The sequence below is a fragment of the Gorilla gorilla genome, chromosome 16, assembly GCF_029281585.2.
Source record: "Gorilla gorilla gorilla isolate KB3781 chromosome 16, NHGRI_mGorGor1-v2.1_pri, whole genome shotgun sequence".
Lineage (NCBI taxonomy): Eukaryota > Metazoa > Chordata > Mammalia > Primates > Hominidae > Gorilla > Gorilla gorilla.
The window spans coordinates 46,439,852-46,458,474 of record NC_073240.2 but is presented as its reverse complement, the minus strand read 5'-3'; the positions used below and the strand labels follow the sequence as shown (position 1 = coordinate 46,458,474).

Sequence of the window (18,623 nt, the reverse complement as noted above, 5' to 3'; positions counted from 1 at the left end):
GCAATGAGAATCTCCTAACTGTGGATATAAAGGAGGGCAGTCTAGCGCACTGGGAAGAGGGAGAAATGAGATTGGATAGGCATGTGTTACTAAAGTTTAGGTCTGAGAGCTTAACCCAGACAATGGCAATTTGATCTAGGGGTCACAAAGCAGCAACCTGCAGGCCAAGTGCAGGCCAGAGCTGTGTTTTGCTTGGCTCACAGTGCTTTTCTTGAATTTTGAATTCGTCATCAACATTAAAAAATTTGGAGATCTCAACAAAAAATATTCCAGATTCTTGGCCTCTAACACTAAGCCCACATTCTCACATGGAAACTCTTGGCTGGAGCCGAGCAGTCATTGGTCTTCTCCACCATGCACAAGGTTTCAGTTCACTCCAGCCTCACTCAGCCTATGTTGTTCATTTGTTACCTGCTCAGCCCTGGTGTGCATTTCAGCCTGTGGTTACTACTAATGGCAGTGAGAGCCCTTGGAAGGTCTTAATAAAACTGGATTTAGAAAGAGTCCCCAGGGGAAGTTGAGAGGATGAACTGGAGCAATTCAGTTGAGTTCAGCATTTTTGATTGTTTACTAAATGCCAGGGATTGTGCTAGGCACTGCACAGCCAGTGATGGGTAAGAAGAGTCTGTCTGTTATAACAGGAAAGACCAGGAATACGAAGATCCATTAAGCGGCTGTTTCAGAAATTCAGGCACAGTGAGGGCGGGGTCTGAATGGGAACAGAGATGAAGGGTGTGAATGTGAGACACACATTGACATTTTTGCGACAATCAGCTATAGGGGATAAAGAAGAAGGAAGAATGTGAACGATGACATTATATCCACTTGTTCAGGTGAATATAATGAAGACAGGATGTGAGTAGCAATACTAGAATTACTCAAAGTGGAGTAAAGGTCCAAGGCACTGTGAGGGAGAAGGAAAGCACCCCCCTTGAAAACTGAATGAGTGTTGTTCCGAGAAAGGATAGCAGCTGTGCTCTTCCTCTTGGCACACCTCCGCTTGAGTAATGGCAGTGCTATTCTTGCCTTGTGTGTTCAGGAACTGGATTACTATATTGTTAACAAATAAAGAAAATGGAGCAATCTTCACTTAGCCCTGCAGGGCCATGTTGAAACTCTCCCTCTGGAGCTGTTATAAATCCAAACATTTGTTTAAATATTAAGCTGTGAAGCAAGTACACCAGTAGTGGGCCAGGACTGAGTCACTGGGGAAATAGGAACAATCTATATAGCTCTCTGATGATTCAAGGACTGGGAGCTGCACTGGGGTTCTTTAGTTCCCTCACTCTTCAGGGGCAAAACTGTAGGAATTTTCTTTGCAGAGTTACTGATTAAGAGTTGCTAATGAGGACTTTACAATGAAACAGTGGCTCCCTTTGCTCCTGAGAAATTTCCTACAAATTATCCTGACCTATCCTTATTTTACAGTCAGAGAATGCATTATAACAAGAGAACTGACAATTTCACCAAACCAATACAATTGCTAAGCAGAAAACACAAATTATATTTACATAAGGAAAATGCTTGCATTCAGATTCCAGGAAAGAAAAAATATGTCAGTCAATTGGATTATTTCAAATCAGAGTTAAGAGTTTTGACTGAATTATATAGGGGAGAAAAAAAACGAAAGAACACCTTGTTTTTCTGCTTGCTGTAGCCAGTGGGAGCCTGACTTCTCACATTCTAGTACATAAATAAGCACGACTTAGCTCCCCTTCAACCCCACCACTCATAGTTGGCCTCTGGTCAGGTAATTTTCAGGTGTCCTTTCTAGTCTGTATATGCCTGTGTGTGCCCATGCAGACTGTAGGACATGACTCACTGGAAAAAGAAGCCTGAGGTGGAATCAATGTACTCCCAGTCACACAACAGGGATGAACTTGTTTTCCTGAGTTTGTTAAATGACCACATTAAAATTACTCATCAGCCTCAGGAGCACTGGGATTTCCACTCAGAGTCTCACATGCAAGGAGTTCACTGTAAACCGGACTGGCCATTTCATTCAAGTATATCATTCCTTGGAATCCAGTGTGTGAGGTCTTACCATAATGAGAAAACACTCTTTAATTACAAGGTATACATTTGTTATTTGGACATAGTTGGAGAGACTCTAAACTCAATCCTTTAATAGTTGAGACAGAATGAGGTGTAGACAGCTCACGTCTCTCCTGTGTCCAGCTAGATGACAATGACCCGTTCCTGGTGAAGCTTTGTCTGAGGGCATATCAAGAGTCAGGAGACCCAGGACCACAGTCCAGGGAGTGCTAGGTACAGCTCTTCCTGACCCATTTTGGGCCATGCTTTCTTCATCAATGGAATAAAGGATCAGGTTGGGTGGCATCAAAGGTCCCCTGCTTCTCTAAAACTTTGCTATCCTCTAAATGAGAAAATGAAAATGGAAGTTCACAAGCAGGCTTTCAAATGGGGACACTTGTTCTAATAACTCCTTAGATTGATCAGAGATGTGAATTTTTGTGGCAAAGAATAACAAGGCTTTAATAAGCAGGTCTGGAACATAATTAGAATGGAAACCATTCCTCTCAATCTCTCCCCGCAAGTCCCCAAATCATTTGTGGAAGTCTTGATATGTGACAGGCATTGTGCAATGCACTTTACATAATTACTCACAAAAACCAGAGAGGTGGGAATTATTATTTCCATTTTATAAGTGAGGAAATGGAGATTGTAAGACCATGAGATAATCATTTACCATTTTGAGTCCATTTCCCTGAGTGTAAAATAAGTGGAGGTGTCTAGTTGCCATTAAAGACCTTTCTTACTCAATGATTCAAAACAAGCTTGGATTTGATCACCTAGACCTTGAAAGGCTCATGATTTTCCTCCAAACTCAGATGGCCCCTCATCCATCTCAAGCATCATTTATGTGCTCACAGAAACACAAAACCACACTTACTAGACCCAGCACTGTCTTGAAGAGCTCCCACAATCTATACTCCAAACATGGTGGTTGTTAAAACACATCATTTTCCTATGGAGACATCATGGGCTACCTTAGAACAAATAGCCAAAGATATAAGAAAGTTATCATAGAGTGAAATCACCACAATCCCCACTTCCAGAAGCAGCCCTCCCTCCCAGAAGTCAGGAATTGGTACCAGGATAAAGACATAGCCATTTTCTCTCCATTCATGTAGCTAGGGCCAGAGCTGCTGGTTCCCAGCTAGGTGGAATGAAAGTTCCCTGAGGGCTGGGCTAGGGCCAAAACATGGAGATTCATTATGATCAGAAGGGAGTCACCCCATGGTATTTAAGGATGACCATCAACATCATCACCCATCACCCACCATGCATTTACAAAGTACTTACTGTGTACATGGCACAACAGCTAACCTAGATCACTTGCTGAAGAGGCCAAGTTTTTCTTTTCCTAACAGTCAAAATCATGAAGCTGAATATGGCTTTAACAACTTCAGGCAGGATCCTAGGGACCACACAGGGTGTCTGTAGAAGGAAAGTACATGGGAGACTCTTCTGCATAGGTTGGGTAAGAGATCCTAAGAGCAAGTGATGGACATGTCGGGATCATGACTTAAAAGAGATGGTGCCTAGTTGTAGCCATTTTTTTTAAACCTATTGTCCATTTGGTAGAACCAGTTGTATTAATTTTCTAGGGCTGCCATAACAAAACACTATAGACTAGATGAAGTCTAGAACAGAAATTTATTTTCTCAAAGAACAGAAGTTTATTTTCTCAAAGTTCTGGAGATTGAAAGTCCAAGACCTCAGTGCTGATGAGACTGGTTTCTCCTGGGATCTCTCTCCCTGGTTTGCAGATGGCCACCTTCTCACTGTGCCTTTGCGTGGCCTTTTCTCTGTGCACATGTGCTCCTGACGAGTCATCTTCTTATAAGGATACTATTCATATTGGATTAGGGCTCCACCTTAATGACCTAACTTAATCCTTTTTTTTTTCTTTCTTTCTTTTTTTTTTTTGAGACAGAGTCTTGCTCTGTTGCACAGGCTAGAATGCAGTGGCATGATGATCTTGGCTCAATGCAACTTCCTCCTCTCTGGTTCAAGCAATTCTCATGCCTCAGCCCCCTGAGTAGTTGGAATTACAGGTGCACACTACCCCACCCAGCTAATATTTTGAACTTTTAGTAGAGATGGGGTTCCTCTACGTTGGCCAGGCTGGTCTCAAACTCCCAGCCTCAAGCGATCTGCTTACCTTGGCCTCCCAAAGTGCTGGGATTACAGGCGTGAGCCACCATGCCTGGCTAATTATTCTTTTATTGAGACAAGGTCTTGCTATGTTGCTCAGGCTAGCCTTGAACTTCTAAGCTCAAGCAGTTCTCCCACCTCAGCCTCCCAAGTAGCTGGGGCTACAGGTGCTCACCACCACTTCTAACTAAGGCACTATCTCCTAATACAGTCACATTCTAAGATACTGGGGGTAGGGTTTCAATATATGAATTTGGTGAGTCCATAACACCAGTATGTGGCCTTCCCAAAGTTACAGACATAGATAGTCCCAGTGTGTTCTAAATTTCCGAGGGTTTTTTGGTTCTGTTTTTTTCCACAAAGTTCTCTACCTCCTGTCCCAATTTAGCACTTTCTCAATGTAAATCACAGGGATGGTTGGCTAGATCTACTTTTCTTTATTATTATTACCATCTACATCTGGGGATTACAAAGATTTTTAAGGCTGGGATTAAGAAGCAACTAGTTGGCTTCCAGCCAGGTCTGGGCAGCTTTCCATAAGCTATCCAAACCACTCCTATTTACCAAGTCTTCAGAGTCAAAGAGGAGTTACATAGTAGATAGTGGAGCAGGGAAAGGTGAAAGGAGAAGAAAAAAGTACATCTATGCCCAGAAATGCCTTGTCATGGGTCCGTCTCCATTCTTTATAAGACATTTCCTGTGTTACAACACATCGGATTAACAAAGCTAGACACAGGCAACATGGAGGAGAAACTGTTCTGCAAAGGAATCCGGTTTCCTTTCAACATTCAGTTTCATTTTCACTGGCAGAACACCAGCCACACAGACACGCACACACAGACCCTGGGCCCTGACTGACATTTCAAGCACCCCCGTTCCAGATGTGTTTATATATTTTTCCAGCCAGAAAAAAAAAAAAAAGCCCCAAATTTAAACAAAGTCATTTCCCAAACCACCAGCTGTCTCCTTAATGAATTTTGTTTTTTGGACTTAGTCACAAGCAACCCTTTCTAACCCACTTATTCATTCAATAAATAATGAGTACCTCCCCAGGCTTGGGGATATAAGGCCATAAGCCTGGGAGGGATACAGATAAGTTCTGATAAATGGTACCTACTTCAGCCCTCTACACCAAGTGCAGTGCTGGGTGCCTTAAATACTTGGGAAGGTGTTATTATCTCCACTGTACAATGAAGAAGCCGAGGCAAAAAGAAATTCAAAAGCCAAGGTTAAGCTGCGTGTGGTGGCTGCTTTGGGAAGCAGACAAGGGCAGATCACTTGAGGTCAGCAGTTCAAGACCAGCCTAGCCAATATGGTGAAACCCTGTCTCTACCAAAAAATACAAAAATTAGCCAGGTGTGGTGGTGGGTGGCTGGTGTAATCCCAGCTACTAGGGATGCTGTGGCAGGCGAATCGCTCGAACCTGCGAGGAGGTTGCAGTGAGCAGAGATCGCCTCACTGTACTCCAGCTTACGCGACACAGCAAGACCATGTCTCAAAAAAAAAAAAAAAAGCCAAGGTTACAATGGGCCTTGGAAATGTCAATGGAAGTGTCAAGCCCAGAAGCCAAGTCATCGGGTCAGTGCCCTTTCTACTATCAGAGGATCTTAACCTTGACCCAAACACTTAGTTGGAAAAGGATTTTACATCTTTATTTTTACGGATATTTAATATTTACATCTTTTATTTCTCTAGTATCTAACTGAAATTTAACATTTACTTCAATTATGTATGTAGCCAACAAACCACAGCAGTATTGGCAATACTAAGACTTTGTCACCAATAGAAATCAGAGATATTGGCCGTGCGCAGTGGCTCATGCCTGTAATCCCAGAACTTTGGGAGTCCAAGGTGGGCATATCACAAGGTCAAGAGATCGAGACCATCCTGGACAATATGGTGAAATCCTGTCTCTACTAAAAATACAAAAATTAGCTGGGTGTGGTGGCACGCACCTGTAGTCCCATCTACTAGGGAGGCTGAGGCAGGACAATCACTTGAACCCAGCAGGCGGAGGTTGCATTGAACCGAGATCGCGCCACTGCACTCCAGCCTGGTGACAGAGCGACACTCCGTCTCAAAAAAAAAAAAGAAAGAAATTACAGATATTTTCTTATATTACAAGTATTACCTATATCTTGAAATAATTGTTTATGTTCTTTACTACTTCACAATTATGGTAACTATTTAATCCACTGCTAGATCTTGTTATTTAATAACCTTGTTATTAAATAATGCATTCGTTTTTTAAAGACATATATATTACCATATCATAAATTCTTTTAATGTTTTGACAAGTGTTTTGCAATTGGTTTCCTTTATAATACTCTTCCTTTTGTTTTATACCTTTAAAAAAGCATTGTTCTGGTCCAGCGCGGTGGCTCACTCGTGTAATCCCAGCACTTTGGGAGGCCGAAGTGTGCGGATCATTTGAGGCCAGGAGTTCGAGACCAGCTGAGCAACATGGTGAAACCCGCCTCTACTAAAAATACCAAAATTAGCCAGGTGTGCTGCGCCTGTAATCCCAGCTACTCGGCAGGCTAAGGCAGGAGAATCTCTTGAACCCGGGAGGTGGAGGTGGCAGTGAGCCGAGATCGCGCCACTGCACTCCAGCCTGGGCGACAGAGCGAGACTCTGTCTCAAAAAAAAGTATTGTTCTGAGAGAGAGTCTTTAGCCTTCCCAGAAATGCCAAAGGGGTGCACAGCACAAAAATGGAACAGAGCCCTGCATTATAGCAATGGGCAGCGCAGGCAAAGCCAGGGGCTCTGCTCAGTGTCTTTGAGCAAAAAGCCAGGTTGGAATTTTGATAAATAAAAGAGACAGATGAAGAGGAAAGGAAATGAGCCCAGATTCCACCAGAAGACCCCTTCTCCCTTTCCACCAATTCCTGTTCAGCAGGTGCCCTAAATCCTCTCCCCTTCAGGTTTCAGCTGCAGCCGACCCCTCGAGCGCCCCCTCTGTCCCACGCGCAGTGTCGGTGGATGACTGTGTCAACCCCTGGCCCCCGGACGCCGAGCACCCACTCCCGCTCCAGGACGGTGCCGAGTGACAGTCAACAGGTGGAAGGCGCCAGAAACGTCCACACACCAAGACCACGGATACTTCGGTTTTTAAGCACCCCTCGCGGGGTGGCCCCTCCGCGGCCCTGAGGCTCTGACACTCCGAGAAGGAAGCAAGAGTCCCAAGACCCGGGTTCCAGACAAGGGCAGCAAGAGCTGCAGGTGTCCGGAGTTGAGGAAGCAAAGTTTGGGGCGCGGCGCACTGGGTCTGCGGAGTCCCAGCTGCGGAAACCGAGTTAAGCTAACAAACAGCCTCAGTGGTGGTCGCTGTCCCCGCCCAGTCTCCCTCCGCTGGCCCAGGGCCAAAGATCGGCCGCGGATGCCTCTTACCCAGGCGTGAGCGGAGCCTTCGGTCACTGCGTTGGCGCAGCAAAAACCTTCGCTCCCTTCTGGGTCTCAAGGCCTGGACTGGGGCCCCGCCCGCCTGCCCTCCCGGCCCTCCGGGCGGAGGCTGGAGGCGGGGAAAGCGAGGCTCCCCCCAGGAAAGGTCCCGAAAAGTCCCGCCGTGCCCCGCCCGGCGCCGCAGCCCAGGCACCATGGTCAGTGAACACACCAGGGCGTTGAGCGCTCACGGGGCACAGAACCAGGAACAAGCGTCCATCCGGCCTGGGGCGCTGCCGGCTGGGCAGACTCGCCCCTTGCGCGCCCTGAAGGGCGGCCCCGCAGGCTGGGGCGCACAGGCGGAGGACACCGAGGCCACCTGACGCTTCCGCCCCTGGGTGCCAACAGCGTTTTGTAATCAGGGCAGGCAAAAGCGGAGGCGGGGCGCTGTGCAGAGAGGCTCTGGCTGTTCCCACTGGGTCCTCTTATGTGCCCTGGGCTTCTCACCAGGTTCACACACCTGCCCAGCAACACAGGTATTCCCGCGCTCATTTCACAGAGAAGGTGACCGAGGTTCAGCTTTGGTGTGCGCTGGAGCCCTTCCTTCAAAACGCGCAGGCAGGGGTAAGCTGGCTTCCAGCCACTGGCCTCCACAGTGTCCCATCCCATATTCATGACTGGACATTTTCAGTTGGCGGCTCTTTCCAGGTGGATGTAAAGTCTCAGTGAGTGGTTCTCCATATCAGATTCAGTAACCCTTTTTACAATAAATACAGGGTGTCCCAAAAGTCTCATAACCTGAGAAGTGCAAGTGCTAGAAGCTTTCAAAAAAACAAACAAAAACAAAAAACCCTTGAAAGTTTGAGTTTCTTTTACACTTATTTGGTTTTATGAATTTTGAATATATATATATATTGTTGTTGTTGTTGTTGTTTGAAACAGAGTCTCACTGTGTTGCCCAGGCTGGAGTGCAGTGAGTAGAGCAATCTCGGCTCACTGCAACATCTGCCTCATGGGTTCAACCAATTCTCGTGTCTCAGCCTCCTGAGTAGCTGGGACTACAGGTGTGTGCCACCATGCCCGGCTAATTTTTGTATGTTTCAGTAGAGATGAGGTTTCACCATGTTGGCCAAGTTGGTCTCAAACTCCTGGCCTCAAGCGATCTGCCCTCCTGGGCCTCCCAAAGTGCTGGGATTACAGGCGTGAGCCACCATGCCCAGCGTTGAATATTATTTTTTTAAATGTTTTCAACTGATACTTTCTATCTTTAATCAAAGAGACTGACTGTATCTATGGCAAAATCATCATGAACAATATAATACAAACGCAGACTGTAGACTTTTATTGGTAACTCAATTCCATCTGCAGCATTGCTTCTGTGACATGATTTTCTTCTTCTATTTTTTTTTTTTTTTTTTTTTTGAGGCGAAGTCTCACTCTCTCGCCCAGGCTGGAGTGCAGTGGTATGATCTCAGCTCACTACAACCTCCACCTCCCGGATTCAAGTGATTCTCCTGCCTCAGCCTCCCGAGTAGCTGGGACTACAGGCATCCACCACCACCCATGGCTAATTTTTGTATTTTTAGTAGAGACGGGGTTTCACCATGTTGGCCAGGCTGGTCTTGAACTCCTGACCAAGTGATCCACCCACCTTGGCCTCCCAAAGTGCTGGGATTACAGGCATGAGCCATCGCACCCAGCCAACATGATTTTTTGAAATGGCAAATAACTCTGGTAAAGAAGCTCTGAACAAAACAAATTATACTCTTTTCTTCCTTTATTCCAATAGAAACATTCCTGGAAATTTTAGTATGAAAACCATGCAAAATGCTTAATGTTTATAATTATCTGAACTAGAACCTAAATAACTTTACCAAAAAAATGGTTTTTTGCATACTTGAATGTTGGTGCAAGGCACAGGACACCAGAAATTGTGCAGGACTCTGGACAGTTAATTGGGTTTTTGGTTTTTTGGGTTTTTTTTTTTTTTAATTGAGACAGGGTCTCACTCTGCTACCCAGGTTTGAGTGCAATGGTGCAATAACAGCTTCCTGCAGCCTCGACCTCTGAAGCTTAAACAGTCCTACCTCAGCCTCCCAAATAACTGAGACCACAGGCATGTGCCACCATGCCCAACTAATTTTTTTCTAAATTTATTTATTTTTTTGTAGAGATGGAGATCTCACTACATTGCCCAGGGTGGTCTTGAACTCCTGGGCTCAAGCCATCCTCCCGCCTCAGCCTCTCAAGGTGCTGGGATTAGAGGAGTGGGCCACCATGACTGGCCAGGACAGTTCATTGTTATATGGCCCTGTTCACATAGCAGGGGAGGTTGGCTTCCTTGGTTCCCACTCTCTAAATGCCAATAGACTCTCTCCCAAATTTACGACAAATAAAAAGTCCCCTCCTATATTTCCAAAATGCTTCACCCCACTTCCCAGTCCCATCACCCTCCACATCCAAGCCAAGAAGCCCTGGTTTAAATGGGAAGGATGCAGGCGGGAAGGAGTCACAGGAGATGTGCTGCCTGCTGGGTGGTTTGAGATTGATGGCTGTGGAATCAGATTCAGAGTTAAGAAACATGTCCTGGGCTGGGTGCGGTGGCTCATGCCTGTAATCCTAGCACTTTGGGAGGCTGTGGCGGGCAGATCACGAGGTCAGGAGTTCAAGACCAGCCTGGCCAGCATGATGAAACCCCGTCTCTACTAAAAATACAAAAAAATTAGCCGGGCATTGTGGCACGTGCCTGTAGTCCCAGCTACTCAGGAGGCTGAGGCAGGAGAATTGCTTGAACCCAGCAGGCGGAGGTTGCAGTGAGCCAAGATCGTGCCACTGCACTCCAGCCTGGGCAACAGAGCAAGACTCCATCAAAAAAGGAAGGAAGGAGGGAGGGAGGGGAGGGGAGGGGGAGGGAAATGTCCTGACCATATCCCACATGCTGAGAGCCTCCAGTGTATGTATTCTACTATCTCACTCAAGAGCCCTCCTTCCAATGCAAAAGAGAACACTTCAAAGGAGAACAGAAGTTGTAACTTGCCCATCAGACAAGGAAGGGGACTGAGAGTTGACTCACTTACTCATGCAGTCATTCTTTCATCTGGTGGATATTCTCTGAGTCCTTGCCTTCTGTGTCCAGCAAGCCCTGTGCCTGCTGTCTAGGCATACACTGTTGAAAAAAATCAGACTTGATTCCTACCCATGTGAAGTTTGCAGAGGAATGAAAGTGCACTTGGGGATATGGGAAACTGAAAGAAGAATCATTAAAGGATGGGAAGAGGAAGTGATAGGAGGAGCTAGCACTAAGAGGAACACACCCCAATTCAAGAACATCCGGGAGAAGGAAAACAAATCCAAATCAGGGCTCTGGGAAGATTTGCAGACACTTGGGCAGGAAGGGCTGGCAACAGGAATGGGTGGAAATAGAGAATGGAACAGTGAAAGGGATCCTTATCACAAGAAAGGGAAGGCTCAGGAGGAAGATCAGAGCAAAGAGGCTGATCCTCCTGTACTGTCTTTCCTGCCTGATCAGCAAGCCCCACCCTCATCCCTTCCCTGCCGCAAATGCTTCCTGGATGAGTAGCTAGAGAAACAACTCATACCCTAGCCTCCCCAGCAAACCCTCCCTAGCTGGGACAGTAACCCAGCCAAGGCTTCACAGCTAAGCAATGAGACTTGTGGGAGAGCTGGGAATGACTTCCTGCTATGCATCAGGGAGCAAGCATCACATGGTGTTTCATCCTGCCAAGCCACAGGGCAGTCTCAGAACCAGATAGGCAGATGAACAGGGTGTATTAGTTTGTTTTCACACTGCTGATAAAGACATACCCAAGACTGGGAAGAAAAAGAAGTTTAATTGGACTTACAGTACCATGTGGCTGGGGAGGCCTCAGAATCATGGAGGGAGGCGAAAGGCGCTTCTTACATGGCGGCGGCAAGAGAAAATGAGGAAGAAGCAAAAGCAGAAACCCCTAATAAACCCATCAGATCTCGTGAGACTAACTCACTATCATGAGAATAGCACTTGAGAGACCAGCACCCATAATTCAATTACCTCACCCTGAGTCCCTCCCACAACACCTAGGAATTCTGGGAGATACAATTCAAGTTGATATTTGGGTGGGGACACAGCCAAACCATATTACAGGGCAATACTTGTGTTTTGTGCCTTGTTTTTAAAAGACAGCCCCAACACCTCCCAAACATGCTGTTTTCCTCACAGCTAATCTGCTTATCAAATAATAACTAAAACTACATCAGTCTACAGGGTAGCTGGAGTATCCTCATCTGTGTCATTGAAGGTCAAGTTGTTGTTGTTGTTTTCAGACAAGAAGCACTAATGTATATGGAGGTTCTATCTCAATCAGCATTCTCGGTTGCAAGAAAGAAACCAGCTCTGGATGCCTTAAGTAGAAAAGGGACATTAGGCTGGGCACAGTGGCTCACGCCTGTAATCCCAGAACTTTGGGAGGCCAAGGCAGGTGGATCACGAGGTCAGGAGATCACCACCAGCCTGGCCAAGATGGTGAAACTCCGTCTCTACTAAAAATACAAAAATTAGCCAGGTACGGTGGCAGGTGCCTGTAATCCCAGCTGCTCGGGAGGCTGAGGCAGAGAATTGCCTGAACCCAGAGGTTGAGGTTGCAGTGAGCTGAAATCGTGCCACTGCACTCCAGCCTGGGCAACAGAGCGAGATTCTGTCTCAAAAAAAAGAAAAAAAAGAAAAGGGACATTAAAAGGCTCTCAAGGATTCACAGAACCATTAAAATGATGGGTAATGATGGGAGGAGAAGTGCACAGGAATGAGGACAGCTGTGGATAATCAAAAAGCAGAATGTCCACCTTCTTTTAGTAGAAACAGCCTGGCTACCCCCAGGATGCTCCCATGTCATCACAAATTACTGTAGAATGAATGACACAAATATAAAGAGAGTGAGAGTGAAAATTCTCAGTGGGAGTTTCCAATTGACCAACTGTATGTCAAAGGCCAGCATTGTAGCTGTCAGAGCAGGGAGAGAATATACTTGGCCCCCTTACTTCTGCCAGAACTATTATGATGGGTATTCCTTCAAAAAATGGAAAGGGGGATTGAATACTGGCAGCAGCAGATGGGGAAAGAAAGATGTCTACTATAGGCTCCACAAATATAAGATCTTCTTCTCATATACTTTTTTCTACATATATAAACAAAGTGGTATAATAGTGAAAATTGGCTGGACACAGTGGTTCATGCCTGTAATCCCAGCATTTTGGGAGGCCAAGGTAGGCAGATCACTTGAGGTCAGGAGTTCAAGACCAGCCTGAGCAACATGATGAAACCCTGCCTCTACTAAAAATACAAAAAAAAAAAAAATTGCCAGGTGTGGTGTCACATGCCTGTAATCCCAGCTACTCAGGAGGCTGAGGCATGAGAATCACTTGAACCTGGGAGGCATAGGTTGCAGTAAGCCAAGATGGTGCACTGCACTCCAGCCAGGGCAACAGAGCCAGACTTTGTCTCAATAATAATAATAATAATAATAATAGTCCTAGAGCCACAAAAAGTTCTGCTAAATAAATGTATACTAGAGTGCTGGAGGGCAGGGAGGGGTGTGGCTCAGGCAGGCTTAGACTCCACCCAGAAAGGTCTCCTAGGACATAAGAAAAGTACTGGATCTAACATCAAGTCTTTCTCAGAAATCTAGTCTCAAATCGCGTTTGGGGCAATTCTTTACACCTGAATTTTGTCATCGTTAAAATGGAGATAAGGCCAAGTGTGGTGGCTCATGCCTGTAATCCCAGTACTTTGTGAGGCCAAGGCTGGTGTATCGCTTGAGCTCAGGAGTTTGAGACCAGCCTGGGCAACAAAATGAGACCCTGTCTCTACAAAAAAATGCAAAAATTAGCCAGGTATAGTGGCATGTGCCTGTGGTTCCAGGCTACTCATGAGGCTGAGGTGGGAGCTGGCTTAAGTCCAGGAGGCAGAGGTTGCAGTGAGCCGAGATCACACCACTGCACTCCAGCCTGGGCTATAAACAAGACCCTGTCTCAAAAGAAAAAAAAAAAGGAAAGAAAAAGGAGTTAAAACATTTTCTCCTACTTCAAGAACTACCTCAAAGATATGCTAAAAGAATAAACATTGTGTCTCTTGGGCCATAGAATACCTCAGAGCAAGTGGGACTGTGGAGACCAAAAGTTATCTTTGTGTTTGCACATCATCACTCTAAAAGAGAATATATTACTTTGTCGCAGTTAGCTGCAGTAATAAAGTACATATTTTGACTGGGCACAGTAGCCCATGCCTGTAATCCTAGCACTTTGGGAGGCCGAGGCAGGAGGATCACTTAAGCCCAGGAGTTCACGATTTTCAAGATTACCCTGGGCAACACGGCAAGACCTCATCTCTACAAAAATTATAAAAATTATTTTTAAAAATATTAGCCAAGGCCAGATGCAGTAGTTCACACTTGTAATCCCAGCACTTTGGGAGGCCAAGGCAGGCAGATCACCTGAGATCAGGAGTTTGAGACCAGCCTGGTCAACATGGAGAAAACCCATCTCTACTAAAAATACAAAAATTAGTCGAGCATGGTGGTACACGCCTATAGTCCCAGCTATTCAGGAGGCTGAGGCAGGAGCATCACTAGAACCCAGGAGGTGGAGGCTGCAACGAGCCAAGACTGCGCCACTGCACTCCAGCCTGGGCAACAGAGTGAGACTCTGTCTCCAAAAAATAAATAAATAAATAAAAGTAGCCAGGTTTGGTGGCGCATGCCTATGGTCCCAGCTACTTCAGAGGCTGAGGTGGGAGAGGTGCTTGAGCCCAGGAGGTCACAGCTACAGTGAGCCATGATGGCACCATTGCACTCCAACCTAGTTGACTAAGCAAGATCTTGTCTCAAAAATATTGTATGTTCCAGGAACAGCTTACATACAGCTTGTGGGAGCCAGGGTGGGCAAAAAGCATGCCGCTACAACATTGAGGATGTGTGCTCTGCTTGCTGATTGCAGCTTCTGATCATAAAGATGCAGACAAAGAGGCAGGTGGCCATGTTGTTGCACCTGCCCCCCCACCCCGTTGCAACCTCCTTTCCCTCAAGCTGAAGTGACTTTCAAGTGATTTAAAGATCCAGTACCCCTTCCTCACCTCTTCATTTTTCTTTTTTCTCTCTTTTAAAAGCCAGACATTAAAGACTAAGACACTCAAAAGCAACTGTATATATGGGGAAAATTAGAAAGTGACTGTGTATTCCCAAAGAAATGCATAGATCTAGGAAAGATCTGAGAAGACCCTAAGCTGACACCTTAGCTGATCTTTGCACAGAGACAGCCCACAACAATTAATAATAAAAAATAATAATAATAAACAGCAAATTCTGGGAAAGGGGAAAAATATGATTTCCAGAGTTACCACATTATTAGATTTAAATGTCCAGTTTTCAACAAAAATCACAAGGCATACAAAAAGAATGGAAAAGTATGGCCCATTCAAAGGAAAAACTAAATCAATATGAACTGTCCCTGAAAAAGACTTGATGGCAGACCTACTAGACAAACACTTTAAAACAATTATTATAAAGATGCTTAAAGAACAAAAGGAAGATGTGGAGAAAATCAAGAAATCAATGTATGAACAAAATGAAAATATCAAAAAATAGATGTAAGATCTAAGCCAGGCACAGTGGTGAATGCCTGCAGTCCCAGCCACTCAGAAGGCAGGGGGGTCACTTGAGACCAGCCTGGGAAACATAGCAAGATCCTGTTGAAAAAGAGAGAGAGAAAGAATGAGAGAGAGAAGGAAAAAGAGAGAGAGACAGAGAGAAAGAGAGACAGAGAGAAAGAAAAAGCAACCTTAAAAATAATTTAAAAAGAAATTTTGAAGATCAAAAGTACAATAACTGGACCAGGCACAGTGGCTCATGCCTGTAATCCCAGCACTTTGGGAGGCCAAGCCAGGCAGATCACTCAAGGCCAGGAGTTCAAGACCAGCCTGGTCAACATGGTGAAACCCCATCTCCACTAAAAATACAAAAATTAGCCAGCTGTGGCGCCTGTAATTCCAGCTACTCAGGAGCCTGAGGCACGAGAATCACTTAAACCTAGGATGTGGAGGTTGCAGTGAGCTGAGATCATGCCACTGCACTCCAGCCTCCCACTACTGAGAGAGATTCTGTCTCAATTAAAAAAAAAAGTATAATAACTGAAATGAAAATTCACTAGAGGGATTCAAAGGCAGATTTGAGCAAGCAAAAGAATCGGTGAACTTGAAGATAATAGAACTTGAAGACAATAGAAATTATTAAGTCTGAGGAACAGAAATAAAAATTACTGAAGGAAAGCGAACAGAGCCTAAGACATCTGTGGGTCACCATCAAGCAGATCAACATACACATTGCGGGAGTTTCAGAGGACATGAGAAAGAGAAAGGAACAGAAATAATATCTGAATACATAATGGCTGAAAACTTTCCAAATGTGATAAAATATATAAATACAAACATACAAAAAGCTCAACTCCAAGAAAGATGAACTCAAAGAGACCATTACTAAACATATTATAACTAAAATTTTGAAAAACAAAGACCAAAAGAGAATCTTGAAAGCAGCAAGACAGAAGCAATTTGTCTCATACAAGGGATCCTTGATAAGATTATCAGATTTCTCATCAGGAACTTTGGAGGCCAGAGAGCAATGGGCCAATATATTTAAAGTGCTAAAACAGAAAAAAACTGTCAACCAAGAATTGTATAACCAGCAGATCTGTCCTTTAAAAGTGAGACAGGAATTAAGATATTTCCAGATAAACAAAAAAACGAGAGTTTGTAACCACTAGATCTCCCCTGTAAGAAATTCTCAAAGGAGTTCTTCAGAGTGAAATTAAAGAACACTAGACAGTAACTCAAAGTTGTATGAATAAATAAAGATCTCAATAAAGGTAAATACATGGGCAATAATAAAGGTTAGTATTGTTTTAACAGTCTTAATTCCACTATTTTTTTTCTACATGATTTAAGAGATGAACACATTTTTAAAATTATTAGCCTAAAAGATAGTGCTATAGTTTGGATGATTTTCCTCTCCAAATCTCATAATGAAAGTTGATCTCCACCAGGTGCAGTGGCTTATGCCTGTAATCCCAGCACTTTGGGAGGCCAAGGCAGGCAGATCAACTGAGGTCAGAAGTTCAAGACCATCCTCGTCAACATGGAGAAACCCCATCTCTACTAAAATACAAAAATTGGCCAGGTGTGGTGGTGCACACATGTGGTCCCAGCTACTTAGGAGGCTGAGGCAGGAGAATTGCTCGAATCCAGGAGACAGAGGTTGCAGTGAGCCAAGATCACGCCACTGCACTCCAGCCAGAGCAACTGAGTAAGACTCCATCTCAAAAAAAAATCTCCAATGTTGGAGGCAGAGCCTGGGGCCTAATGGGAGGTGTCTGAGTCATGGGGCAGATCCCTCGTGAATAGATTAATGTCCCTTTTAGCCTTCTTTGTTTAATCTCAACTACCCTTTACTTTTCTCCCTCTTTTTTTTTTTATACTTTAAGTTCTAGGGTACATGTGCACAATGTACAGGTTTGTTACATAGGTACACATGTGCCATGTTGGTTTGCTGCACCCATCAACTTGTCATGTACATTAGGTATTCCTCCTAATGCTATCCCTCCCACAGCCCCCCACCCCCTGACAGGCCCCAGTGTGTGATATTCCCTGCCCTGTGTCCAAGTGTTCTCATTGTTCAATTTCCACCTATGAGTGAGAACATACGGTGTTTGGTTTTCTGTCCTTGTGATAGTTTGCTTAGAATGATGGTTTCCAACTTCATCCATGTGCCTGCAAAGGACATGAACTCATCCTTTTTTATGATCGCATAGTAGTCCATGGTGTATATGTGCCACATTTTCTTTCTTTTATTTTTTTTTAAAGATGGAGTCTCACTCTGTCGCCCAGACTGGAGTGCAGTGGCGCGATCTCGGCTCACTGCAAGCTCTGCCTCCCGGGTTCATGCCATTCTCCTGCCTCAGCCTCCCAAGTAGCTGGGACTACAGGTGCCCACCACCATGCCTGGCTACTTTTTGTATTTTTAGTAGAGATGGAGTTTCACCATGTTAGCCAGGATGGTCTTGATCTCTTGACCTTGTGATCCGCCCGCCTCGGTCTCCCAAAGTGTATGTGCCACATTTTCTTAATCTAGTCTATCATTGATGGACATTTAGGTTGGTTCCAAGTCTTTGCTATTGTGAATAGTGCCACAATAAACATACGTGTGCATGTGTCTTTATAGTAGCATGATTTATAATCCTTCGGGTATATACCCAGTAATGGGATCACTGGGTCAAATCGTATTTCTAGTTCTAGATCCTTGAGGAATCGCCACACTGTCTTCCACAATGGTTGAACTAGTTTACAGTCCCACCAACAATGTAAAAGTGTTCCTATTTCTCCACATCCTCTCCAGCATCTGTTGTTTCCTGACTTTTTAATGATCGTCATTCTAACTGGCGTGAGATAGTATCTCATTGTGGTTTTGATTTGCATTTCTCTGATGACCAGTGATGATGAGCATTTTTTCATATGTGTGTTGGCTGCATAAATGTCTTCTTTTGAGAAGAGTCTGTTCATATTCTTTGCCCACTTTTTGATGGGGTTGTTTGGTTTTTTCTTGTACATTTGTTTAAGTTCTTTGTAGATTCTGGATATTAGCCTTTTGTCAGATGGGTAGATTGCAAAAATTTTCTCCCATTCTGTAGGTTGCCTGTTCACTCTGATGGTAGTTTCTTTTGCCATGAAGAAGCTCTTTAGTTTAATTAGATCCCATTTGTCTATTTTGGCTTTTGCTGCCATTGCTTTTGGTGCATGAAGTCCTTGCCCATGTCTGTGTCCTTAATGGTATTGCCTAGATTTTCTTCTAGGATTTTTATGGTTTTAGGTCTAACATTTAAGTCTTTAATCCATCTTGAGTTAATTTTCGTATAAGGTGTAAGGAAGGGATCCAGTTTCAGCTTTCTACATGTGGCTATCCAGGTTTCGCAGCACCACTTATTAAATAAGGAATCCTTTCCCCATTTCTTGTTTTTGTCAG

General features: G+C 44.6%; 1 protein-coding gene across 35 annotated transcripts in view; it reads right to left on the bottom strand.

Moving 5' to 3' along the window:
• SQOR (sulfide quinone oxidoreductase) overlaps positions 1–11,607 on the bottom strand; it is a 61,383-nt gene extending 49,776 nt beyond the window's left edge. Inside the window, exons 1-5 of one of the 35 annotated variants that reach the window (XM_063698535.1) lie at positions 11,427–11,607; positions 10,641–10,729; positions 6,138–6,258; positions 3,328–3,462; positions 2,915–3,011 (exon numbers count right to left, since the gene is read on the bottom strand). The gene's annotated coding sequence lies outside the window, so the exon portion shown is untranslated. Of the gene's footprint in view, positions 1–2,914; positions 3,012–3,323; positions 3,463–6,137; positions 6,259–6,528; positions 6,665–7,572; positions 7,980–10,636; positions 11,130–11,426 lie in introns of those variants that run through there. The other 34 variants (XM_063698527.1, XM_055363616.2, XM_055363627.2 and 31 more) reach the window with 34 other exon arrangements.
• Between the last annotated feature and the right edge of the window lie 7,016 nt (positions 11,608–18,623).